Source organism: Protopterus annectens, chromosome 2.part1 (genome assembly GCF_019279795.1).
Source record: "Protopterus annectens isolate FY-2018-M chromosome 2.part1, PAN1.0, whole genome shotgun sequence".
Classification (NCBI taxonomy): domain Eukaryota; kingdom Metazoa; phylum Chordata; order Ceratodontiformes; family Protopteridae; genus Protopterus; species Protopterus annectens.
Genome location: NC_056729.1, coordinates 917,983,247 through 918,011,023, shown reverse-complemented (window position 1 = coordinate 918,011,023; position 27,777 = coordinate 917,983,247).

Sequence of the window (27,777 nt, the reverse complement as noted above, 5' to 3'; positions counted from 1 at the left end):
TCTGCTAATACACACAATGTTGCTGTATCACGTCTTCATTTGTAACACAGATTTTTGAAATAGGCCCGTATATGTGGGCCATTCTCCCCCATCCTTTTACAGTCTTTGCACAGGTTCCTTGCACTAACAGGTTTAGATGGATGGTTTTGAGATATAACCGTACTACATGTTATATACATACATATATATTTATTTTCCCCTTCCTTTATATTTAATATGTGTATATCTATATTACAACTGTATGTTTTCATATATATGTTTCATCAGACACACACACACACACACACACACACACACACACACACACACACACACACACACACACACACACACACACACACACACACACACACACATATATATATATATATATATATGTGTGTGTGTGTGTGTGTGTGTGTGTGTGTGTGTGTGTATGACTATATACAACATGCAAAGGTTTCCATGAAGCTTTCTCCCTAATGTTGTATGCCCCTATCGCATGATATGTTTGAAAAGTGCAACATTAATTTTGACAGGTCAGCTGGTGCAGTGGTACATTCATCTAACTGAAATAGTCAGGGTCATAGGTTCAACACTTGTGACTGCTGTTTTTGTTTATTAATGTTAAATGACCTGAATGCAGGATATGTTCGTTAAATCACTACCACTTCTCACAGCTCTGATGGTGTAGTGGTATGTCACTGTGGCTGTTGAGGACACCACCCTGGGTTTAAGACTTGACAGGGCTGACTACTTTGTTGCTGGGCAGAACAAGGTCTGATGGATACAAACTGATTAAAGCACATTTATGCATATCATACATATGATGTTAAATTTAAGCAATAACCCACAGCTGGGTGTGGGTAATGCTGCATTTACCCACAGTTGGTGTGGCTTGATCATGAGGACAATGCCCTCATGACCAAACAATGCCAACCGTGGGCAAATCCAGCATTGCCCACACCCAGCCATGGTTATTGCTATTATACAATGACATTATTTAAGCAATACAATACTTACCTTTCTTAAATAATGTAATTGTATCATGCCTCCATGCCTGCCCTTCCACAGTTTTCCAGTATCCTGGGCCATTTCTGATGTACTGCACATGCATAAGGGACATGTTCACATGATTACGCAGTACATCAGTGCTGTGCAGAGGTTGCAATGGTAATAGGGGGATCTCAATTGCTTTTTTTAACACATTTTGGTATGTTATACGAGTTGATGAACTCGTATAACATAGTGAGATCTATTAAACAGGGAACAGACATCTCTGTTGAATGGAACATATCCACTGCATTTGTTTATGATATCTTGCTATATTATACGAGGTCTTCAACTTGAAAGACATAGCAGGATATATTAAGAAAGCAATGGCGATCTTCATTTCCCCATTGCTATCTATGCAGAGTAAAAATAAAACACAGGAGATATACAAATGGAAAAAGTCCGGTTAACCAGACCTTTTGCCATTTGCATACTATTGGATTTACAACGGCCACTCTGTTTGGGCTGGCCAGTTAGCATAATCATTTTTGTATGTTAATGGCCTGTCATTGTATAATATAAAATAAATATTTACATAAATATTTATAATTTTATGGTTACCTTCCATGACATCTCCCTATGTGCTTTCATTACATTATATTCTTGTGTGACTGTACTGTATGGGGCACGTGTTTATATGGGGGTGTCACATCTTTTCTACATTGACATCTCGCTTTTGGAACTGCTACACTACCCTGGTTGACAAAAAATAATTGTGACATAATTTAAGTTTACTAAAATAAGTTTGACACTAATTTCCCATGATAAAATAAGCTGTCTGTTTAGGGACTGGAACCATGAGCACCTGCAAGTAAAGCTGAAACACTAACCACTACCCTACTCAGGTTTGGACTTTTACCTGTCTATTTTCATTTAGCTACTATGGGATGTTTAACCTGTAATGTACACACCCACAAACTTACACTTAAACATCCCTTAATGCACTGAAAACTAAGGATATATTATTTTATTTCATTTAGGTTATAAGTGTGTGTATTTTGGTGTTGTGACAGCTACTTGGGACTGTGTTTGTGACATAATGGCAATGATTGGGGTTTGAGAATTCTGTGCATGTTTCATGCTGATGCATGGCATGTTCAGTGTGGGCTATTTTTTTGTGGGGCTGTGGTTGTGCTTTTGTACATTTGGGGGATGTATCACTTGTTATGTATGCATTTGCCCACATTTCCTGCAGCATACCGCTCAACCTCCTAATGCAAAAAAGCTGGACAAGGCTTGACAATATGGGGGTACAATTAGGGACATTATTTAAATATTGCTCTTATAAACTTTAGAAAGTTGCTAGCATACCAGGATTTGTTTTAATATACTTTTTTTCCTTCAGAAAATGTATATTAAATAATCCTGTTACTCTAGCGACTTTCTGAGTTTATAAGTGCAATATTTAAAATATGTCCCTTTTTGTACACCCATTTTGTCAAGCTTTGTCCAGATTTTTTGAATTAAGAAGCTGAGAGGTGCTTACTTGTTATGTACAGTGTCCGCAGACGCTGTTTTTACATTCTAAGTGCCGTAAGGCACTTCCTGAGTGCAGGGGACGTGTTTACTGTGCGAGAACTGCTTGCACATGCCTCCTGCACTCGTTCATGGATTGTGTCCATGTAGAGCATTCAGCAGTGCACCCTCATGAATATGCAGAGTGCGCTGGTGCTCTACACGGACACAGAACGCTCTGTGCAAGAAGAGCTTCTTCTTGCACAGAGCGTTCGTGAATCCTGGGGAGGGTCTATTTTTAAAACAGCAAGCCTTAAAATAATCAGATAACACAAAAGATGTTAGATCAGTTTTATGAACTTTAATACCACCACAGGAATGGGGGGGGGGGGCAGTTTCATAACAGATGAGAAAACAGTAAACAAAGTCAGCAAATATATAAAATAATTCAGTTAGGCAAAAAATTAAGACAATGTAGAACTGTGAAAAGTTAAAGTGCCAAGGAATATACTTATCAGCCTTATAATTCCAGATTGTTTGAGAAGCACTCCAGTCAGAACATAAGGAGATTCTAACAGTGTATTTAGGAATTTACAGATAGGGACTATTTTAAATCAGCAAGCCTTGAAACAATCAGATAACACAAAAGCTGTTAGACAAGTTTTATAAACTTTAACACCAACACAGGAATGGGGAGAAATAGTAAACAGGTAAAAAGTAATAGGACACTGCAAACTTCAACAAAGGCTTACTCTTTTTGAAGCAGAATACTTCGATGGTGTAAAACAATACCATGTTAGCAGGAGCCGTGTACCCTTATAGCTGTAGATCTAAGTATGTACTTATGTTCAGGATAGAAGACAGTGAAGGTTGAGTCTTGCCATTTTTGACAAGGCAGGTGTTCCTGCAACAGAGGTAGAAGTTTGGGTTCTTTCACCTAATAGGTGGATGGGAGATTGTAGGTTTGTCCCAGGGATTATTCCCATGTCACTATTAGACAGAGGCACAGTAAACTAAACCTTAAAAAGGGCACAGTATACTCAAATCAAGGGGTGGCGTAAGCCATACAGAATCGGGCTAGGCTTATAATTGCCCCAGGGCAGATAGCCTAGTATGAACCTATGAACCTAATACTTATTTATAGATAGTTGAAAAAGAGCACTCTGTTAATTTGTTTGAAAATTAAGTGCTCTGATTTCTTCAGTCACTAAATAATATCTTATGGAATTTTGGTAACCAGGTAAAATAGAAGAGATGAGGAAATATTTATTCTTCTCAGCTGAGAATCAACAACATAATCTGCTAGAAAAGCATTCTGTCTACATTATTCAGCCCTTACAGTACACATATGAAAAGTATAAAAAACACCCCCTCTCCATCTGTATGCAGTTAATATCTATGTGATATTCAGCCCGAAATATAGTGTGCTTATAATAAACTAGAAACATTTTTGTATTAAAAGCAATATGTGTAATTCAAATATACATACCATCATGTTTTTGAGAAAGTTTTCATATTCTGGACTACAGAAAAATAGATATGCTTACATAACGTCTCTCTTTATGAAATAAGATGTACAATTAAGTAATTGTACCTGTTTTTGGTAGGTTTGTACATAAGAACATGCTGGTTTAGGGATGAGAGTGATTTCTCAACAAGATACTGTAAGTAGGAAATGCATTTTACTTTAAATAACAATATGCACCTGCAGCTAGGAATTTGATAGTTGCATTGTAAGTCATAGTGCATGTCATAAATGTGTCAGTGTAATTGATGATGCATTGTCTGAACCTTGACTTTGTGGAAATTGTTTGCTATCACCTCTAGCAGCACAGTGGTAAACCATTTTTTTATTAACAGCAAAATGCAGCATATTGTTTCTCTGTGGTCATACATTTAAAAGAAAGGATGCATCATTTCACCTTATGTAAAATCAGTTTCAGTTCTTTGGTAGCATTTCTGACAGCACTTATGAGGAATTGCAGTTTCTTTTCTTACCAACAGTAAAATATTGCATGCCACCTCCCATGATTATCTTTTTTCTTTGAATCATATAAAACATGTTTTAGTTGTTTGCTGCTGTTTCTCACAATACTTGCAAAATACACATCATTTCAGTTGTTCAGTTGCATATTTGATAAGTCTTGTGGGGGGAATGCAATTTTGAGAGCAAAATGATGTATGCTCCCTCTCTATGATTACTTTAAAGTACTTTAGATGCTTCCTCACAATCATAAACTGCAAAACAAGTATACTTACCATGAGTAAAATCAGTTTGAACTACTTCTAAGTACTTTTGACAGGACTTGAGAAAGCAGAGTAATTTTTTGTTATCAAGAACAAAATACTGTATATTGCTTCCCCATACTTAACTTTTTTTTCTTCTGGTTATGCAAAATCAGTTTCAGCTGTTTGATAATACTTTTGATAGCATTTGTAAAAGTAGGCATCTGCTGTCAGTGTTGTGTTACCACTTTGTCGCTTCTATCTTTTCACACCACTCTAATCATGAAAACATCAATATTCTGAAACAGAACACTTTGATGGTGTGAAATAATGACCATGTCAAACATGAGGATGTATTGTTTGACATGGTCACAAAGGAATTCTAGGCAGACTGTCACAGCTTACATAACCATGCAACAATCAACACCATCAGACATAGGCCAGAATTCATAGACGTATACTGCATAACTGTACAAGGCCTGTTTATGGAGGCACCATGGCATGGTATAGGAAATGCGTATTATACATGAATATTGATAGTGCATTTAGGTTGCACCTAAACACATCTCCGAAAGTTAAGCATATACTGCCTTGGTGGCAATGACTACTGACACTTCCTGCAAGGTTGTATACAGACACTACACAATCTGCATAATCTGCAGGTGAGAGCAAGACTTACAACAGCGACCATCAGATGCACATGCAATATCTTGTTAAACTAGTGGTCAGGTATGGTTGCTACATGGCTACCCTAATGGCTACACTCCTACTGTATGCATGGTATAAACTGTAAAGTATACTTTTAGTTCACATAATCATATTTTATGGAATACAGTAGTGCTGTGTTAATCTCACTACAGATACACTTTTGTGATGTCCACATCTGTCATGTACACCTGTTCTTCTCCCTCTTGTTTATTTTATAATAAAACAACATTTATTCTGTTTTCAAATAAGCATTCACAATTTGTTGGCAATCCTCATGCATGGTGCCTCTTTTGATATTACATGTCAGCAGCTGTCTGCTGTTATCACTTTTCTTTAAGGCACTATGTACATGCAACCTAACTCAAAACTGACACCATATTCACAATACGTTTACTTAAACTATTTACATCTTCTTCTGTTCCCTTTTTACACATTTCTTTGATTTATCATTCTATTACCATTTTTATTCCCCATTGGAATACTGTTTCTTTTATTTGTTCTTGTCTTACTGTCTTTCCCATCCTATCCATTTCTGACTATGTCTTTCCTTCCATTTTCCTTTTTCTCTCATTTTTCTTCCTCCTCTAACTTATGTTTTATTCTCTTTAAATCTTCTAGTGCAGGGGGATCCTCCTTCCATTTTCTCATTATTGCTTTTTTCTGTATTGTCATCATCATCATCCCCACTAACTCTTTATATACATCCTTTGCTCCATTTCCACAACTTAACAGAAAGAGTTTCTTTGATAATTCTATTGCCTCTAGAGAAAGAGCCCTCATTAAACTATGTGTATTTTCCTTGAATCTCTTTAAATTCTTGCATTGCCAAAATACACGTGCCCAAGATCCTCTTTTTTAATACATCTCAAGCAGCTGTCCTACACCTGTGAATACCTTTGTCAGTTTAACTGGCATATAGAAATATTTGTGTAGACACTGCAATGCAAGTGTTTTGAATATACGTGCCTTTGTAATGCATCTTGGAAAAACTAACATTTGACATTCTCCATCTGATATCTCTTCTTTTATTTCTTTTTCTCATTTCACTTTTCTTCTCGTTACTTTCTTTTTTCTCTATTGCTAACCCAATTCTTGTTGTTTCTCACTTCCTCTGATCTTTTCTCATCTAGTTCTCGAATAATCTATGTTGTCTCATCTTCTTTTCCTTTACCTTTCATCATCTTTCTCCACCTTACCATTTTCTCTGCCCTCTCTTGTCTCTGTCATTAATTTCCCCTCATAACAGGTTCCTCATACATTTTACTTGTCTCATTGTAGAACATTTCATATATTTATTTACTTCTGTCCTTGTGGAGCATATGTTAGTGTTATAATTTCATATTTGTTATTCAGCAAGGTTGCTTTAGGATTATGTTAATTAAAGGGATCTTTATATTTCTCACCAGTGAACATCTCAGGAGTGGACAGGTCTGTACATCTACAATCTGATTGACTCCTCTTCCTACCGGGAGATGTAGCCTGTTTCATTCATCGTCTGCCTCATTCTCCAGCTGCTCCACCATTTACAAGTTTTATACCTTCATAACCACTCCCAGATTGTACATAATTAGCACAACCAATATACTATACTATCCTCTGCTACAGTTGTCTTCTCTAATTAATACACAATAGCTGATGAGGGATTTCTATCCACAATCTTACATACCCAAATTAAAACATTTACCCTTGCTTGTTGCTAAGCATAGAAAAGCTCTTTAGCATGTTGCTCACCTTCAAAATTAGTATTTTCTCTACACATTCAAAATAAAAGGTGTTCAACACAGATAAAATGCTTCCTTAGTCATTAACCTAACTCTTATTCACTTGGACACCTTATATATTCGTCACTGCATCTTTGCTAACCATTATAGCTCAATACCAAACCACAGAGGGTACACTACAAAACATTTCTTGTCTTATCCGCCAATCAATGAAACAAATGCATATAGAGTCCTCTTATCTTCATGGTGTGGAGGAATTCCTGTGTTACTTTTTCCCCTAATGGCAAAATACTTTCCTCATGTTATAATACTACTGTACTGCAAGCCCCATTTCCATACAAATCATGAAGCCCAACAATGCTTCATACTCATACTAATTATACTTTAAAAGCATTCACATTATACAGTACTTAACAGAGGTCCTGATACACATTTTCAGCTTGATCTGTCAAAGCACAGATGCCTAGCAGTTGGATATAATACAGAAAGCCTTAAGAATAAATGGAAACAATTTGAATTATGGACCTCAAAACATAGATATAAGACAATTGCACTCACATAAACATGGGTTAAAGCTAAGTCATGGATCTTTCCAGATGTACCTCAAAAGTATTCACTTATTCACAGATTCCATGCAAGGACCCTAACATGAAGGAGGAGGTTTAACATTAAAGCTAATCTCGCCTCAAAAACCTTTGCCAAGTGTTAATTTGTCAAATGCTGATCCCTACACAATCATAGTTCAAACTCTTTTCAAGGCTAAACTAAAGTTTTTGTAGGCTCATAGGACTGTATTAGGCTACAGGCATAAGAGACATTTTAAGCTTAGTCAAGTCAAGAACTGCTTTTAAAGCTGCTATCTGCATTCTGCCACCTTCTTGTATTTCTGTTAATCAAGCAGACTACACAAACATCCAGATTTATAATCCTTGGAGACCTAAATTAAACACAAAAACAACTCTTAAGAATAATAACCACATATGATTTAACCAATGTAAGTTTTGGGGATGCCAAACCCAAATCTAATACCAGTAGTAAATAAACAATAAATGTAATACTAATAAACATGCCTAGCAAATTAAAAAAAAGTTACACAATCAGATAAGTCTAAGAAGAAATATCACCACTCATAATGACTGGCTCAGTTAGTGAATATAACAAATACTCATTGCTTGATAAACTACAATTTATAGACTGGCGTTCACTATACAGTTTCTCTGACCCTACTTTAGCCTAATCTGGCTTCTATAAATTTATAACCCCAATACAAGAAAAGCTATGCCCTATCAAAAAAACTAAGAATGAAAAAGAAACATATACTATCACTAATAAGCAAACTGAAACAGCTAATAGTTATAGAGATAAAGCATGCCTTGTACACAAATTTGACCCCAGTGATGCTGCTAAGCAGCACAAATTGTAATGGTACCATATATCAGACAGATGCAAATACAGTTTGCTTGCAGACTTATTTGTCCTAAGATACCTGAGTAGTGGGATAGTGAGGGAGGGGGCTGAGGGAGTGTTGTGAAGCTGGTTAGAAATAATTAAATAGGGGTGGAAAAGGTTAATTTTACAGGAATAAATGATGGGTTGGGTAGAACAGGAAGTGAGGTAGGTGTTAGGGAAGAGTGGTTAGAGTTTTTATGCTTAAGGTGGGTTTAGCCAAGCCACTTTTGGCATGGTTTGAAAGAACCCTCCCTTCTGTCCCATGTTTGGAGTAATAGGTTGTGGTAGGTGTTAGGTTTTATTATTATGGTGGAGTAAGAGGGACTCATTTAAACCCCTTTTTGGTTCCCCCCTCCCTCTCCTTTGGTGGTAGTCATTCAGAACTGAGTGGTGGCATACTGCTTCAGAGGATGGGGATGTCTTTAGAGTGAGCAGTAGGATTTAATGCTGCTTGTTTCGGAATGGAAGGTAAGCAGTCCTTACGTTGTCAAACTGTAATGCTATTTTCTAATAAGTGACCTTACTCTGATAAATGTTACATTTTGTCTCTTATTGTTATGCATTAGTTGAATTTTATTAATGAATGGTTGCAATGTCAATTTTGGTGTGTTTTCTTAGAAGGGGTCTTTGGATAAATAACTAAACTCCTGCAGATGAAACATTTCTGGCAAGCTATAAAATCAATGTCAACAAATAGAATCTTCCACAAAACTTGTATAAATAAAGGTCTTACTGAACAGATGATTTGAAAACCAAAATAAAAAATCTCTAACCCTCTCAAAGCTGACACATCACTATTTATAGCAAAAAAAAAAAGCAGTTGCTATACCACTCTTGCCCTTTACATTAAACTCGAAAATGCCCTCAATACTGTTTCAGAAATATAGATAAAATAAAGTGTAAGAGTTCCATGAAAAGACCATCCCCCAGATTCTGCAAGCCCTGCATGGCATGCAGGACTAGTGTAGGAGCTCCAGCAGGCAATATGTCTGCAGTGCGATCCAGGAATAACCTGTAGGGACGTGCATGAGTGCTCCTGCACTAGTCTTGCACGGACTCAGCCCCTGTATGAAAATTGCCCCATTTGCAGGAGAAATGCATGCAAATGAGGTGGATTTGTGATACAGGAAGCTGAAAACAGGCCATGCAGGACTAGTGTAATCTGCAGAAATGTACTCTGCCAGTAACGGAGTACATTTCTGCAAATTAAAAAAATGGAGCCATGACAGCTCTAAATAAAGGGTGGCTATCATGTAGAAAGCATGCCAATGGCCTACTATAAGGCCAGTGGCATGGAAAATATTCACAAAAATAAACAAAATCAATGTTTATTTTTTTTAGCCGTAGGGCGGCGGCACACAAAAGGGATCGGGCGGAAAATAAGAAAAAAAAAAACTAAAATAAGCATTCTAACCAAAATCACTATCTTGCCATTATACTCAATGGCAGGCAGAAGACAACATGGCCAGAGAATAGTGGTTGCTAAGGGGGGAGGCTCAGTGTAGGACATGTAACTATGCATCAGCAGGCAATCCTATGTAAATGAGGGGAATGATACTGAATCCCAGTTTTCCCCAGCGTGCTAGTCAGGTTCCAACAGTGTAAGAGTAGGAATAGATTGATGCAAGCCTAGGAATTAGCTGACATCATCGGGGGGGGGGGGTGTCAGGCATACTGTAAGTGGACTGGAGCCCTGTGGCTTGAGCTTGCTCCTAGCTTAGCACAGCTAAGCTAGTGGGAGTGTCTGAATCTGCCTAGCACTCTTTACATTGCCTAAGCGGGTGTGCGTGCCGCGCCCCAGGTTTTAAAAGAAGAAAAAAAAAGTTAAACCAGGAAATATCAGCTCTGTGCACATTTGAGCACTCTGTTTGCACGGCGTGCCCTTGGGCTTAAACAGGAAGGCAATGGGAAGGGAAAGCAGCAGTAGGAAGGTAATCAAGGAGAACTAGCATAACCGGCAAGTGAAATGTATCAAAATCAGCCAGGTACACAGGCAGCAGACCAGCCCAGCCCAGAACACAACTATAAACTATGCAAACACCTTTCCTTCTGGTTTTTCCCACATAATCTACACCACCGGTGTATACAAGCAAGGAACTTTTAACAAAGAAAAACAACAGAATGATAGGGGCTGCAGCAGCTATCAGACATCAACATGTAGAAGAGGCTGACAGAGGTGAGGATGAGAATGCTGTCGACCAACCCACAGTGAGGAGACTGAGAAGGGTGTACAGACCCAGGGTAACCTACCAGGGGCTACATGAGCTGGATATAGTGGAGCGCTATAGGGTGGACAGGGACCTCCTACAGCAAATTGTTGAACTGTGCCGGCCACATCTGACACACAGAACTAACAGAGGGGAACCCATCCCAGTGGATAGCAAGGTATGTGTAGGCCTAAAAATACTAGCTACAGGTACCTCCCAAAGCCAAACTGGGGATATCACGGGGATCTCACAGGCATCAGCATCCAGAGTATTCCACCAGTTCCTGGATGCCATGTCAGCACATGCAAGTGAGCACGTATATTTCCTCAACATCCATGAGGTGCTGGCCAGCAATATGCATCTCTTCCACCAAATAGCAGAATACACTGAGGTGGTGGGTGCTAAAGACTGCACACACATATGCATCAAAGCACCACTGAGTGAGCGGGGTAGGGTCTACATCAACCGCAAGGGCTTCCCCTCCATCAACTGCCAGGTTGTGTGCGATGCCCAGGGCATTATAATGAATGTGTGTGCTGGCTGCCCTGGAATCTATCACAATTCCCACAACTGGCATCTGACACAGCTGCACCAGAGATTTGCCAGTGGGGACATCCCTTATGGTCAGCTAGTGGAGGATGTTGGTTATGCACTAGAGCCGTGGCTGATGACACCCATCAGAAATGCACACACACCCGAACAGGAACGCCATAATGAGGAAGACGCACAGACCAGAATAATAATAGAGCGTGTGTTTGGGATGCTCAACTCACAGTTCCAGTGCCTGGACACATCCGGTGGAGCCTTACAGTACTTACCAGCTACATGTATCCAAACTGTTATCATATGTGCCATGCTACACAATATGATCCTGCAGAAATAGCTGCAGCAGGAACAGCATGGGGCAGGGCCACACAGCCCCCCACCAATACCAAGGCTTGCATAGGCACAGAGTGACTCGGAGGAGGAACAACCTGAGCCTGCCCCAGTAGGCAGATGGAGGCATGCCCAGTATGCCATGGCCTTGGCAAAGAGGCAATGCATAGCACATACACTGACACAGTAGGGATCCAGGGAATGCCACCTCTCTTTGACTCACACATACAGTAAAATGGATGCCAAACATAACACTACCTGTGCTCAACCATGTATAGGGAGTGTACTATGTGCATCAAACACAGGCAGCCCCCAGCACCATCCTCAATACTGGCACACCCACAAGGTAAGTCACTCTTCTTACCAGTTGCTGATTGGAGTAGTATGTGTTGTTATTTGTATCTATGGTATGGATGTCAGCGTGCAAAGGAATCGGGTGGCTGAATAGGATGCTAGCAGATAGTAGACACCTATAGTGGCAGCATGAGATCTGTAACAAATACCGGTGTCACCATAGTAGCCATTACTGCACATAATGACAAAACCCACTGCAGGAAATGTGCAGGGCTACATGTGTGCTCATATGACACACACATGCCAGTCAGGGAGGTTCACATACCCAACAACAGTCACAGCCAGCAGGATGATTGTAGGCAAACACAAACAAAGGCTGTGTCAAGGCCTCCGAATGATGCTTATAGGTAACTCCCCCCAGGCCTACACAGACAGACTGCATCAGGTCAGGCAGTGGTATGTTAATTCTGAAGTGTAGGAAGTCAGAAACTAATATGTAGGTCACTCAAACATAAGACCTGTAGTACACTGACATGCCTCTAGTTAGCATGATAGGTTAGAAAACAGAATGAAATGGAGTACCTGACATATCAGCACAGTCATAGCAAATGTGTACAAGTATCAGGTGTGCACCTCCCCAATCCTGTGTAGCAAAGTAGAAGCAGTCAGGTGTGCCCTTCCCTTAGCCTATGTAGACATGCAGTAACAGTCAGGTATACCCACCCAATCCTATGTAGAAATGTAGTAACAGGAAAGTGTGCCCCCCAATCCTATGTAGACATGTAGTAACCATCAGGTGTGCCCACCTCAATCCTGTGTAGCAATGTATAAACAGTCAGGTGTGCCCCCCCAACCAGTGGCAGCTCATGCTATTGGACTGCAGGACTGCAGCCCCTCACAGCTGTGAACCTCAATGGTGCAGTCCTAATCCTCCTAACCTGCACATGGAAAGTGACTCCGGACTGCTGCCTTACCAGTCTGGATTCAGGAAGAAGGCAGCAGACTGCAGATGCTCCAGAAATCTATGCAGTGCTAACCACATTGCCTGGAAAGGGATCAGACTGCAAGGTCAGCGGTCTTGGTACATTCAAACAGAACACAGGAAACCAGAAGTGAGGCATGAACAGAGACCGCTGATACTCAGCTGCTGCTGTGGATTACTCTCTGGGTGTGGATTTTTATTTTAGAAGCTGTGGAACAGGCTGCTACAGATTTCTCTGTGGGTTTATTTTAGAAGCTGTGGAACAGGCTTCTGCGGATTACTCTCTGGGTTTATTTTTGAAGCTGTGGAAAGCTATCAATTCATGAACACAAACAGAGACAGTTGATACTCAGCTGCTATGGATTTGCTCTCTGCCTGGGTGTGGATTAGTTCATGAACAGACAGCCAATACTCAGCTGCTGTGAAGTTCATTTGAAGCAGGTGCAGTTTGTGAGACAGCCAGTACTCGACTGCTGTGGATTAGTTCATGAATTGTGCTACAGAGACACTGTGGATTTCATTTGAAGCATGTGTGTGTGTAAAATGCCCCAAGTGCTATACGGTGGTGGGTAGAGAACAGGCTTGAACCCAATATTGGCTTGAATATTGGGCCCAGGTGGCAAGAGCCTGAATTCCCTACCCACCACCATTTGTAAAACAAATTGCAGATTTTTCCCTCATACTTGTTCTGTTCCTCATAAAATCTGTGGTTTCTGTATTTTTGTGTCATTGAAAAGCCAGTAGTGCATTGATGCAGTGGTAGCATTGTTGCCTGTCAGCTACAGATTCTCTGGTTTGATTCTTGGCTGGAGTACCTTACTTTCTGAGTGGAGTCTGTATGTCCTCCCTGTGTTTGTGTGGGTTTCCTCTAATGTCCTCCCATCTTACAAAGACATGTGTATGTCTGTAGTGTTTCTCCCTGCGCCTCTGCTAAAAATTTGCTTTTGTTCCAAGTCAGACATTCCTGGTTAACAAATGTTAAATAAAAATGACAAGCATTTGAATATCAGACTTCATGTTCTTCAGAAAGTGCATGGTAACACAAAAGCTTTTATTCTAGCAATTTTATAAGTTTATAATATGGATATTTGAAATTTGTCCCTATTTTGGGAACTGTATTCCCCCATTATTGACTTTGTCCAGGTTTTTTGTGCTAAGGTTGAGAGCTATGGTAAGAACTGAATTCACTGAATATGTTTGGGGGCTGTATCCCCATTACTGGCTTTGTCCAGGTGCTTTTTGCTAAGAGGTTGTGAGCTTTGGTGAGAACTGAATTCACTGAAAGTTTGGGGGCTGTATTCACACATTATTGGCTTTGTTCAGGTGTTTTGTGCTAAGAGGTTGACAGCTGTGCTATGGTGAGAACTGCATTCACTAAATGGTAGCCATTAAAGTTTCTGTCTTCCTCTTTATAGAGCAGTTGATTTGGCATAGCGGTATGTTGCACTGACTGTTTTGCACAGGGTCCTAGGTTCAAGGCTTGGCAGTAAAATGTATGGTGGTAACACAGCATTTTATTCTCGCAACTTTCCAACATTACACAAGCAATGTTTAAAATGTGTCCCTGGTTTTTGAGCCCCCCCCCCCAATAAACGTTGGCTTTTTACAGATTTCTTTGAGCTGCAAAGTTTAGAGATACAGTTGAGTGAGTAGATTTTACAAGGATCTGAGAGCTGCAAGGGAACAAAAGTTTAGTGCTGCTTATGCTGCATTTGCTTACATTGTTAATAGCACAACAGTTAGTCTACTTGCTTTTGATGCAGAAGGCTGTGGGTTCTACTCCCACAGTAGATAGATGCATTGTTGAAACTGTGCTGTGTTGCCAAGGAGGTGGATGCTGCACTCCTTTTTGGTGAAGATACCTAGTAGCTATGAACCTGTTATCAGTTTGCCATCCATTCCCTATTGCAATATTGCTAGCTTATCATTTTTTAGTGTAAGATAGGCAATTTATTCCTCAAGGGCAACAGACACTTTATTTGTAGATGAAACAAAGAAATACAAAGTTGTTTGCTAGCAGCAACCTCTTCATTAGTTACAGATCTCTTTAATATGGAATTATTTAGATGACTTTTACTTCTTCAGAGATTGTGCATATGTACTGATACTGGTGGACTGTAGAAGTTTGAGTAGACTTTTATGATGGAAATGTTCTGAATTGGGCAGTTTTGTCATTACTGGTGCATGCATTTTGTTTCATTGTTTTCTGGAAAATTTTCAAAACAATACATTTAAAGCACCCTCTAAAACTGTACTGTATTGTACAAGGAATATAATTTAATACAATCAGGAAGGTGTATGAAAGAGCATGTGTATGTTTTGTGTGCAAGGGGCCTGTGATTTGAAAAAAGCCCAAACCCAAAGTTAATCTTTATCTGCCACTGGCAAAATGTATTTTCTTTGAATGCAGGTTTCAATGTTGTTTCAGTGAATGTGAGTTTTCAAGGGCAGAGAAGTTTTAATGCTAAGTCTGTTTTCATTGTGAGACTGCATTGCTTTATTTAGCAGATATGATATCTATTAGTGTTTGTGCTATAAAATGCAAAATAAAACTTTCAAATGAAGTCCAAATCATCGCAGAAGTAAAGCAGTATGCACATTAGTATTTAGTGTTTAGTGAAATAGCCAAGTAATGGTTCATTGGAATGACTGTAGGGGGGGGAGCTCCATTCGACCATGATTTTGTGAGGGGGGAAGGGCAGCAAACTCAAAGACAGCCCCGGCTGAACTATACCTCTCAACTGTCCAGATTTTTGCAGAATGAATAGATTTTTGCGTCTTATTTTTGGTTTGTTCCTCATAACATTTGTGGTATTCTAGCCAATCATTTAGGAATGAAGTCACTAAATAATGACATACACTGAGTTTCAGACTTCATAACCTTCAAATAAATGCATGCTAAAGCAAGACCTGTTATTCTATCAACTGTCTCAATTTATACACTTTTTTGTACTGTTTATATGTTCCCCCAATATATTTGGCCTTGTCCAGATTTCCTGCATTAACAGGTTGAGAGGTATGTGCAAATAAATTGCTTTATAGAATTAGGCATATTCAAACCTCCCAACTGCTCCTGATTTTGGCTCAAAATATTGCTCTTCCCCTAATAATCCCTTTGCAAAATGACAGTTTTGGAAGAAAACATGGAGGGTTTACAATTAATAAATAACTGTAATAATCAGTTATAGATTATTTTTATTTCAGAAATGCCCATAGATTATTTTATTTTGTCAGCTGCTCAAGTTAGCAGTACTAATATTAAAAAGTGTCCCTTCTTTGACAGGTTCCCAGCTGTATTGTGTGGCTATTTTATATTTTTGCATCACATTTTTGGTCCATTTTTCATAAAATTGTGTTTTTGGCAAATTAGTGGCAAATCATTAAAGACTGAAGTTAGAAAATAACAACAGACATTTCAGTTTCAGATTTCATACCCTTCAGAAAATTCATACTAATGCAAGACCTACTCTTCTATTATCTTTCTAAGTTTATAAGAGCAATATTTAAAAAGTGTCCTTATTTTTGGGGCTTTGTCACACTTCTCTGTATGACTTTGACCAGATTTATTGCCCTGAGGTTGAGAGGTATGACAAATGTCAGGGCCATCACAGTCAGCCAGAGACATTTCAAATTGTGACATACTTGTTACACCTCACTCCCCCATGTAGTGACTCTGGATGTGTCCAAGCAAGGCAAGGAGCAGTTATGCAGTATAAATGTGCAGACTATCCCCCCATCCAAGGTAGACACAAGTACTACAGTGACTTTTCATCTATCCTTGATTTTGCAGAATGTTCTGGTTTCTGTCGTATTTTTATACTGTTGATTTATGCTTATTATTATTCAGAAAGTGCCTGTTGCTCTGCATTTAAGTAGCAATGCTTTAATGACCATCAGGTACGCTTGTCTGAGATTGTAAGATGCAAGTAAGTTTTAATAAGCATATTGTTAAAGAACTGCCAACATTGAAAGCCTTTCTGCTGTTGCCATGCAGAGCATACTTACATAACTAGATAATGTATAAGCCTTGGGTATTAAAATGCATATGACAGTATTTGTAATAAAGGACAGGATTACATTATTTTAAGAAGCTCATTAGAGGCTTTACCTACGAACTAAACAGAATGCCAATCTATCATGTGTGGTCCATATCCTGTGCAGTAATCCTTTAAGCAATGTATGTTGAACTTGTTTCTTGTTTGCTTTTCATTTTTTACTTTGATCATGTTTTCCCCATGAAACAAGTAGATAGTTGTTGTGAGGCAGCAGAACTTTTTTGGATAAGAATCATTTTTACAAGTGGGGGTAACACAGAGATTGCTACTTTCAGCATGTTACTTGGTACTTTAATAAAGCTGAATATAAATTATAAATAGAACTGGAGTGCAAGGAGAATTGGTTTGAGTTGAGTGCTGCTTGTTTTTCTTATACTTGATTTTGACTGGCATTCCAGGAATGTATTTAAAAAGTAATTCATTTTTTCATGCCTCACAACCTTTTTGTTTCCATCTAGATATTAAGTAAGCTGTCATGCAGCCAATGGACTGAAAGATTTTTTCTTCTACACTTCATTTTGTCTTGATTGGACTCTTATAATGATGGTTTGGCACCCAGGACAGCGTATTTAATTAAAGTTACAGTTTTTGTGGTTTTGTGCATAGCCCCTCCCCTTTCTAGCTGGCCACACCCATTCCCATTGACCCCACCCATTCAGATGTCTCCTGCAGCCCCCTTTGATTTGAAGTCACCAGCCGCCACTGCCCCCAACCATACTTAGACATGTAGTAACAGTCAGGTGTGCCCCCCCTCTCCTATATAGAAATGTAGTACCGGTCTGATGTGCCCCCCAATCAGATGTACGCATGTTGTAACAGTCAGGTGTGCCCCCCAATCCGATGTAGAAATGTAGTAACAGTCAGGTGTGCTCCCCAATCTGGTGTAGCAATGTAGAAACAGTCAGGTGTGCCCCCCCATATCCTATGTGCACATGTCGTAACAGTCAGGTGTGCCCCCCCAATCCCATGTAGAAATGTAGCAACATGTATGTGTAGGTATAATACCAGTGGAGCACAGATGCCCAGAGGTGGCCAAGGTAGCAGGATAAATTGTAGCATTTGTACAATATGCACGTATGTGTGTGACAGGTTAGTGTGTGTTTCATATTGTGTGAGAGTGGTCAGTATGCATGCATGTTGAGGTATGACCTGGTGGCCATTGCCCACTACTGCTAATGACAGGGCCAAGTCCTCACAACTGCAGTGCCAAAGACAATTCCCACTGGTATAATACATGCTAGCAGTAAGCCATTGTAAATGTATGTTGGTAATATATGTTACCATCTGAAAGATTGACATGGCATGGATATTGGGCTAGATATACAAGCAGTACACAGGGGAAAGTATCCCAGCCATACATTATATAAGGTGTAACTGTGAAATGGACAAACCCTTCAAATTGTACATACAGGTATGCATCACATTATCTGGGCCTGTAGTAAGGAATACTGGTGTCATCTACCCAAACACTTGCAGATCACAAAGGTGGTAGGACTCATATATTGGGAAACAGCTGTTGTACCTGCACATGCCACCATAACTGGAATGCCCCATGCATATCTGTGCATCAGATGCAAGTAGTGTCCATAGCATACATGCACCCAGCTCACCCAAACACCACCCACAGGTACTTCTCTGGTCGTATCCCTGCTGTTTGGAATTGGTACAATATGACCCCCACCTGTATATGGCAATAGCAAAAGAATGCAGCATGCAGTGCATGTGTCCCATGCAGGTGTGTCCCTAGCTGTAGGTAGCACCCTGCCGGCATCCACACCACGTGATCACTACTGATAGAAGGTGTTGGCATGAACACCTAGTATACCTACCCTGTCACCCCAGGGGAATATACTGTATGGCAGTCTGGGACTGTAGGACTGACAGAATGCAATGGCCTGCCACAGCTGGCCCACATCACCACCAAATGGCTTGCAGGCCTCTGCCAAAGGCCTGTGTCTAACACATACTGCCAATCCGTGTTATGTCATGGACACCCAAACAACAACATAACACACTCCACATAAGCCATATGCAAGGCCACGTGGACAAACCACAGTAACATGTCCACCATGTCCCACTGTATGAACTGTGGACCAACATCAAAACACAGCTGTGATGAGGTGATAACCTTAGGGAAAGTATCAGAGAATGTATGCATAATGTATGGCAGAGGATAGAATAATTGAGGGTGGGGTGGGAGCATGTGCAGCATGGAATGTGCAAGTTCTGACAGACAGTTGTGTGCACACTCTATCCCTGGCTGCAAATACATAAATGGGTGGCTACAAACCTGCCCGTACACCACAATAGGGGTAATGTCCTGACTCATGGCCCATGCCTCTGGCTAACCTGTGTGAATCTGTACAGCTGTGAGGTATTGCCACAGCAAGGTAAGGCCACACTGTCATGTCAATGGATATACAAGTATGGGACCCTCTTCCAGCACGGTACCAAGGTGCTGAACCAGATACACAGACCCAGGAGCAAGTGTCTGCAGCTCCCACTCCAGAATGGCATAACTTACCATGAATATTTAGGCATCTGCCCACAATACCAGCCACAGCTGCATTCACCCATGTTCCCCAGGACATCACTGTGAGCAAGAATGTCCACATGACAGTACTTGAGGACATAACACATCACAGTATATAATAGTACACATGTCTGAATATCTCTGCCAACACCAGTACCATGTAGCAGAAGCAGCACAGACACAATCACCTACAATACAGACTATCCCTTGCACAGTTTGTCCCCATATTGCCAAAGGATCTACGGATCCCCTGCAGAAACAGTTTGCTACCTGTAGGTGTACAACACAAAGGTCAGCACTGGAGTACAAACTACCTGGAATGGATCCACACATTACATACAGAAGGGCATACTGGGCATGCTCACACACTTAAATGATGTCCATGTCTGAAAACAACAGTGGACCATAAATATCTGATTGTTGCAGATGTTAGTGCATACACTCAGCATGCACTAGTCATGCTTTGCACACACATTGGATAGGAATACAGACATATATCCAAAGACAACACACTATAATAAGCCAAAAGTAGACATACACAGATATGTGGAAGAGAGCGACTGTGACAAAGAGCCAGCCATCATGAGGCCTGTCCCACCCAGCATACAGCCAAATGGCTACAACCACATGATGTGTAAATGTCACTCACTGTAGACATTAGTCCCTGGTATCCATCAGCATTACAGACTATGTGGTGCAAGTGGTAGCTGTGCAACATAACTGTACAAGGCAGTAGTCATCTAGCAGCTGTATACACATACCTGAATAATATAACCCTGCATGTGCCTGCATGTGGTGTGTCAAACTCCAGATGAATGGGTTATGGCCCATGCACACACTGCCCTCCCCATAACCCTACTATGCCAAGCCTGCTGATGTCATCCACTTTGGAATACACCTTTGGGAACAGAATAGCCCAGTAATCTCTGTGGTGCATCCTAATACTGTGTAATGCTGTAGTGTGATAAACTAGTCAAGTAGGAGTTCTAATCCCAGACATGGCAACTGTGTGTTTTACACTAGCCACGCTCACTCCAATTCAAATGTCCTACCTTGGCTTGGCTGCTGATGTCATTCACTGTGAAATACACCTTTGGGAGAGGTGTAGCCCAGTAATCTCTGTGGCCCATCCTAATACTTCATAGTGCTGTAGTGTGATAAACTAGTTAGGTAGGAGTTCTAATCCCAGACATGAGAACTTTGTATGTGTGTCCCTGTCTGTGCTGGGAGCAATGCTTTTTACGCTAGTCACGATCACTACAATTCAAATGTCCTACTTTGGCAAGGCTGCTGATGTCATTCACTGTGAAATACACCTTTGAGAAAGGTGCAGCCCAGTCCTCTCTGTGGTGTGACTTATAAATGTGTAATGCTGTAGTGTGATAACCTAGGTAAGTAGGAGTTCTATTCCAAGACATGGTAACTGTGTTTGTGTGTGTTTCTCTGTCTGTGTAGGGAGCAATGCCTTTTTAGGCCAGTCATGCTCACTACAATTCAAATGTCCTACTTTGGCAATGCTGCTGATGTCATTTACTGTGAAATACATCTCTGGGAAAAATGTCACCCAGTACACTCCATGGTGTGTCCTATAACTGCGTAAAGCTCTAATGTGATAACCTAGTTAGCTAGGAGTTCTAATCCCAGACATGGCAACTGTGTGTGTGTGTGTATGTCTCTGTCTGTATAGGGAGCAATGCTTTTTAGGCCAGTCACGCTCACTACAATTCAAATGTCCTACTTTGGCAATGCTGCTAATGTCATTCACTGTGAAATACACCTTTGAGAAAGCTGCAGCCCAGTACTCTCCATGGTGCATCCTATAACTGTATAACACTGTAGTGCGATAACCTCATTAGGTAGGAGTTTTAATCCCATACATGGCAACTGTGTGTATGTCTCTGTTTGTGTAGGGGGCAATCCTTTTCAGGCCAGTCATGCTCACTACAATTCAAATGTCCTACTTTGGCAAGGCTGCTGATGTCATTCACTGTGAAATAAACCTTTGAGAAAGCTGCAACCCAGTGATCTCTGTGACGCGTCCTATAACAGTGTACTGCTATAGTGTGATATAGTACTCTGGTATGGGTTCTATTCCCACACATGGCAAGTGTGAATGTTTGTGTGTGTGTTTCTATGTCTGTGTAAGGAGTAATGCTTTTTAGGCTAATCACTCTTACTACAGATCAAATGCCCTACGTTGGCAAGGCTGCTGATGTCATTCACTGTGAAATACACCTTTGAGAAAGATGTAGTCCAGTAATCTCCGTGGCATGTCCTATAACATTGCACTGTTGTAGTGTGATACAGTACTCTGGTAGGGTTTCTCTTCCCACACATGGCAAGTGTGGATGTGTGTGTTTCTATGTCTCTGTAGGGAGCAATGCTTTTTAGGCTAGTCACATGCACTACAGTCCAAATGCTCTACATTGGCAAGGCTGCTGATGTCAGTCACTGTGAAATACACCTTTGGGGAAGGGGTACACCAGAAATCTCTGTGGCGCATCCTATAACTGTGTAGTGCTGTAGTGTAATAAACTAGTTAGGTAGGAGTTCAAATCCCAGACATGGTAGGTGTGTGTGTCTGTGTTCGTCATTAGAATCATGTTTGGAGGTAGCCCTGAGTGTGTAACAACTGGACCCTTTGTGGAGTGGGTTTTGCAAATTTCTTATATGGTGGCCCTATTATATGTCACAATGTCCACTGTACAAGGATAACAGATGTGAAATAGCTGAGAGGCTGGGGTGTAACTCCATACCCCTACATGTGACATCATATCCTGTTGAACAAAGTTAGCAACGCTTGTATTACCCAGAGAACACTCTCAACCCATGTCTCATACACAAACACACTTGCCTAGGCAACAACCACTATGGTGGTAGTACCCTGCATATTGCCCACAGATAGTAACCATGGTGTGATTGCAGTGGACTACAGAGGGCATGGCACTCTGTCCATCAGTACAATAGGCACATACATGCAGACAGTGTGCCTTCACTATGTTCCCCACTGGACACTTGCAACACCTGTGATGCCATCAAATCTGACCCACAAAAGACATGCCATGCCTTAAACACATGCCTTGTATGGACAGATGCCACTGAAATCAGGGAATACCTTTATCATGCTATCCATGTAGGTGCAGGGTCACCCTGCTGTCCATTACCTGTTCCCGCCACATGAGGCCAGGACCGACACATCTGATGATAACAATCTGTGTACACAACATGGGCCAGACACCTCAGGTACACTTCCACATGTCACTGTATATGCATATGGGACATGTGCACATCCCAGACACTGTCCATGTCATGGACTAAAGAACACATACATGGTAAGCAATGCACAGCAATGGCCACACACAGTAGTTACCCTGGTGACTGGAAGGTGAATACTATACCTGCCTGTGTGGGCCAATCTAGACAATACACCCCGGAGCCACACTGCAGATAATTGTCATATGGCCTGATGCTAAGGTATACCCATCACCTAGTCTTGTATAGCCTTCTGGCACAGTCAGCCAATACACACCTGTGAAGCAATGCACCCATGCATGTCAGTACTGGCACCCTGTGTCTGTGTGTGTGGTGTATGATGCTTCTGACCACATTCACACTCACTACAACCCCCACTGGCATACTGAAGCATGTTATCTGATGTCAGACACCTCCACATACCTTTTGCCCATATAACCTCTGGATAACCCCTGTGGTGCATGTGATGCCTGCACTGTACTGTATTGTGGCATACTAACTAGTGAGGAGGTGTATTCCTGACCCTGCCAGTATGCCAATGTGTGTGGATCCCTGAGTGGGTGTGGCTGTGTTGATGCTGACACCTGTTCATGTGGAGAGGCACATGTACTACACCTTTGGTATTGCTACCATATTGCTGTTGCAGATGTCACTCACCATCACATATGCGTTTGGAGAGCTTGTCAACATGTAAGCTAAGTGGCGCATCCAATAACTGCATAGACATGTGATAACAATACATAGTCAGGGGTTTGATACCTTGTAATGGTAGGTGTGTGACACAAACATGCTTAGGTTTTACTCTCCATCCGCCTCCCTGGCCTATCTTTGCCTCTGTCTGTTTCTCTCACTCCCTCTGTGGTGGATGTGAGAAGATGTACTCCTGCTTTGCTTAAGCAGCAGCATGTGTTTTGTCAGTGATGCTCATGACCAGCTGATGGCCTCTGTACGAATTGCAGACCTCCTCTAGCTGATTGCATGTGGAACAGCTGTGATAACATTCCCATAGCCGATTGCATGGTAAGCACAGTCCAATATCTAGGAACATCATGTTGGTGCTGGGCCTTTTCATTCACTGTGAGCAGGACCTAGATCTGTTGTTTAGCAAACATCATCACAGATGGATTGGGGATTTACCTCTAACAACATACACTGTGGAAACAGGCCAACACACAGGACGGGAATGTGCCTGATATGACTACAGAATGTAAATGTCACTATTCTGCATCTGGAGTTGTTGTTGTTGTTGTGTCTTTTGGCTTTTCCCGGTTATGGGGTTGCCACAGCGGAACTCTGGTCCGCTAATGATTGGCAGTAGATTTTTACGTGCCGAGTTGCCAGCTCTGCCGCACAACCTTCAACAAAGGTACGCCCATTCACGCATATCTCCACACAGAAGACGCTCTAGCTGAGAATCGAACAGAACAATGTCTTACTGTGAGGTGACAATGCTACCGCAGCACCACCACCGCAGTGTATATTCTGCATCTGGAGTAATGTTGGTTTAACGAGGTGTGTGTGTGGATATGGCTGGTCTGAATGTTTTAAGACCTATCATGACAGCGCTATGTTTCTGAGGAAACCCCCATCTGTAGGGTCATCTGCAGACCGGGTAGTGTGTGGTGTCTTTTGTTTCTTGTGTTACTCACAGAACACCTATCTGTGAACTGCAGAAGCATAGTATAAGGACTGCAGACAGTACATGGTAACAGACATGAAAGTTACTGACTTCATATCCCTCATAGGACATATCTCACAATAAACCCTGTTACAACAGTAACTGTATGAGGTTATCACAGTAACATGTCAATATCGGCCCTGTGTTTGTGGCTCCAGCCACAACTCTGTCAACATGTGTACATATGTCATGCAGTAAGCGGTGCATATGTTCTGTACACCATAATATTTTGACATCATATCTGATAACAAGCCAGTGAGATATCAGACTGCAACACATGTTATTTATAGTAGGGGGTTATCTTTGAGGACATAGCCTGGGCATTCTATGGTTGTGTGTACAGTACTGAGGTCTGGGTACTTATGGTGACTTTCTGCAGTGCATGCATTGTGAATCTGTACCTTGGCCTGTGTACAGACTGTGGTAGATGTCATTGTTCTTGGTTCTGTTCTGTCTGATGTTACATGCTGCTCCACTGTATGTTACCCTATCGGCTTACATGTTTATAGGGCCAAACACACACACACATGTGCCATACCACAGACAGGCATCAGACCACACTGTGTGGTGGCACAGTATATGAAAGGTTAATGTGTGAGTGGCACATATGAGGATGGTGTTGATCAGATAGTCCATATACTGTAATATTACTCTAGCTACCATATGTGGCTGTGGCTGTGTTCACATTAGTTGTGGTTATGCACTTTCACACAGGTGTCTGTTACTCTGTGCTGTGACATGCCTGTAGAGCCTGCTATATATGCAGGTACATGTGTATTCCCCCATAAGTAATGTAGGCCAGTTTTGTGGCAGTCTTCCTGTAGCCTGCACAGTGCTTTGTTACATGCCTAGCAGCTTAGTGCACCTACCCAGTGTGATGTTATGTCCAGATACTTGCCAGATGTACTGCTGCCAGGCCACCATAACAGTCATGTATGTTGGACAAAGCAGTGGGATGCTGTACTGATGTATGTCACTAACTAGTGGGTAGTATGTGGCCATGGCACCTCTGTACCAGTGGTTAGTATGTGTAAGGACAGACAGTAGTGTGTGAATGCATAACCTATGGGGACAAATTTATACCAGTGTTTACATGATATAGCCGCCTACATGGCTGTTAACATCCACATTGTCAGGCTTAGTCCACATGTCTTGAACTAAGGGGTTGTGTGTGTACCTCTGGACTGAACACAGTGTGTCAGACTTCCACATTTACTGGCCATATCTCTGCTGTAGTCCACAGGATCATTACTGTGCTACCAGTAATACTGTACTATGATGTCCTTAGGATGTCTGTCTGTGGCCAATGGTGCACATGTTAAAAGCAGATGTGACCTTCCACACACAACATGTCTGTGAAGACAACCCCTGTCACAGTAGCAATAGTCTACATATATACCTGCAATACATACCTGACATCCCCTTGCACTAAGAGGTTGGGACTACTGGGGCTGAGGTAGGGCTCCACTCCATGTTCAGGACATATGGTGAACATATATGTATATATACTTATCCATATATCTGTATTGATATATACACATATACATATCAACATACATAGGAGGATATGTATATGTACATATATATATATATATATATATATATATATATATATATATATATATATATATATATATATATATACATATAAACACTAAGATATATACATATACACAGCAATATATGGCTACACATATACAGATAGAGATACATATGCAGATATACTTATCTACATATATATTGACAGTTATAGGTATATCAGAATAGATCTGTATGCACATATAGTTATAGATATCTACATATATAGCTACATAATAGGCATATCGGTACACATAGGCTGTCCATACATATATAGCTATATATACACATATATATATATATATATATATATATATATATATATATATATATATATATATATATGCATGTACATACGAAGAGATGTACACATGGCCATATGCATCTTGCACTATACAGATGTGTATACAGACATATGTATGAATATACATGTCTATGTACATTTAGACCTATATCAACCAATCATATGTATATATCCATAATTCTGTCATGTGTAAGCTTCATGGTTGTGTATACACTCCCAGATGTATCTCACTGTATGTATCTGCTATGTGTACATTATGATAAAACAACATATGTGATGCAACAGTCATATTAATAACACATACTGCACAATTGTGGAAGTAAAGGCAATTTTTCAAAAGTAATCAATATGTGTATTGATAGATATATTGGAAAAGCAACAGCTGTCTTCACAGTGGTCATGGCGTAGTGGTTAAGTGTTGTGACTTTAGTGTACAGGGTCCTGGGTTCAAGGGCTGTTCATTTTGTTGCTGGGCAGAACAAGGGCTGTTGAATACAGAGTAGATAAAGCAGATTTGAGCAGCTTTAAGCATGTTTTCATGGATTTGCATGACTCTAGGTGGTGTTAAGCTACGGGTAAACATATGGGTGCTTACACAGTGTAGGCTTTGCTTGCCAGTGTGCAAATCAGCTTAACTGTTGTATTGCAGCAATGTTGATACCTGCTAAGCATGGCTTAGCCCTAGTAACCAGTTCACATCACCCAGTCTGATAACAGAGCAGGATAATGACATCTGTGATAAGTGTATGTAATGCCATGTACAATTCATGCACCTATTTGCTGTCATTACAGTAGCAATGGATGTGAGTGTCATGTGTGGGACACAGACGTATATGAGGCCTGTACAGCACTGTTATCCATGTGACTGTGTTTCATGCAGGGGTAGTAGCCCAGGGTATGTGCTGTCACACTGGAATGTAGCATATCATGGTGTTACTACCATTGACAGTCCCTACCCAGGCAAGAGTAGAGTGATAAGTGTAGTAGTGACAACAGGGATACCCGGACTCTGATATCCCTGGTGTGTGAGCTGTGTCACAGTATACAACCCCTACTGAGTAATGATCCAACATGTGGAATGTAACTGTAGACTACCGTCTGTGCAGCACATGATAACGAGGGCTCCTGACATGTAGGTATGGCATACATAATGTTGTCAAATGTCTATCTGTCAACACATTCATCCTACTGCATAGCTACTTGCCAAGCTGATGACTGCCAGTCCCTGTACAGATATGCAGATGGCAGGTATCCAGCTGGGATATGTACAGGCAACATAAGCTTGATTAACACTTATGTGTCTGCCCAGCTGTGTACTAACTGGCACATATTGGAGATAACACCCTGTATGCACCACATGCCACGGGTACCTCCACTACACTACCACAGTCAACAGAACATGCTTGGTTATAAGTCATGTGTTGTAA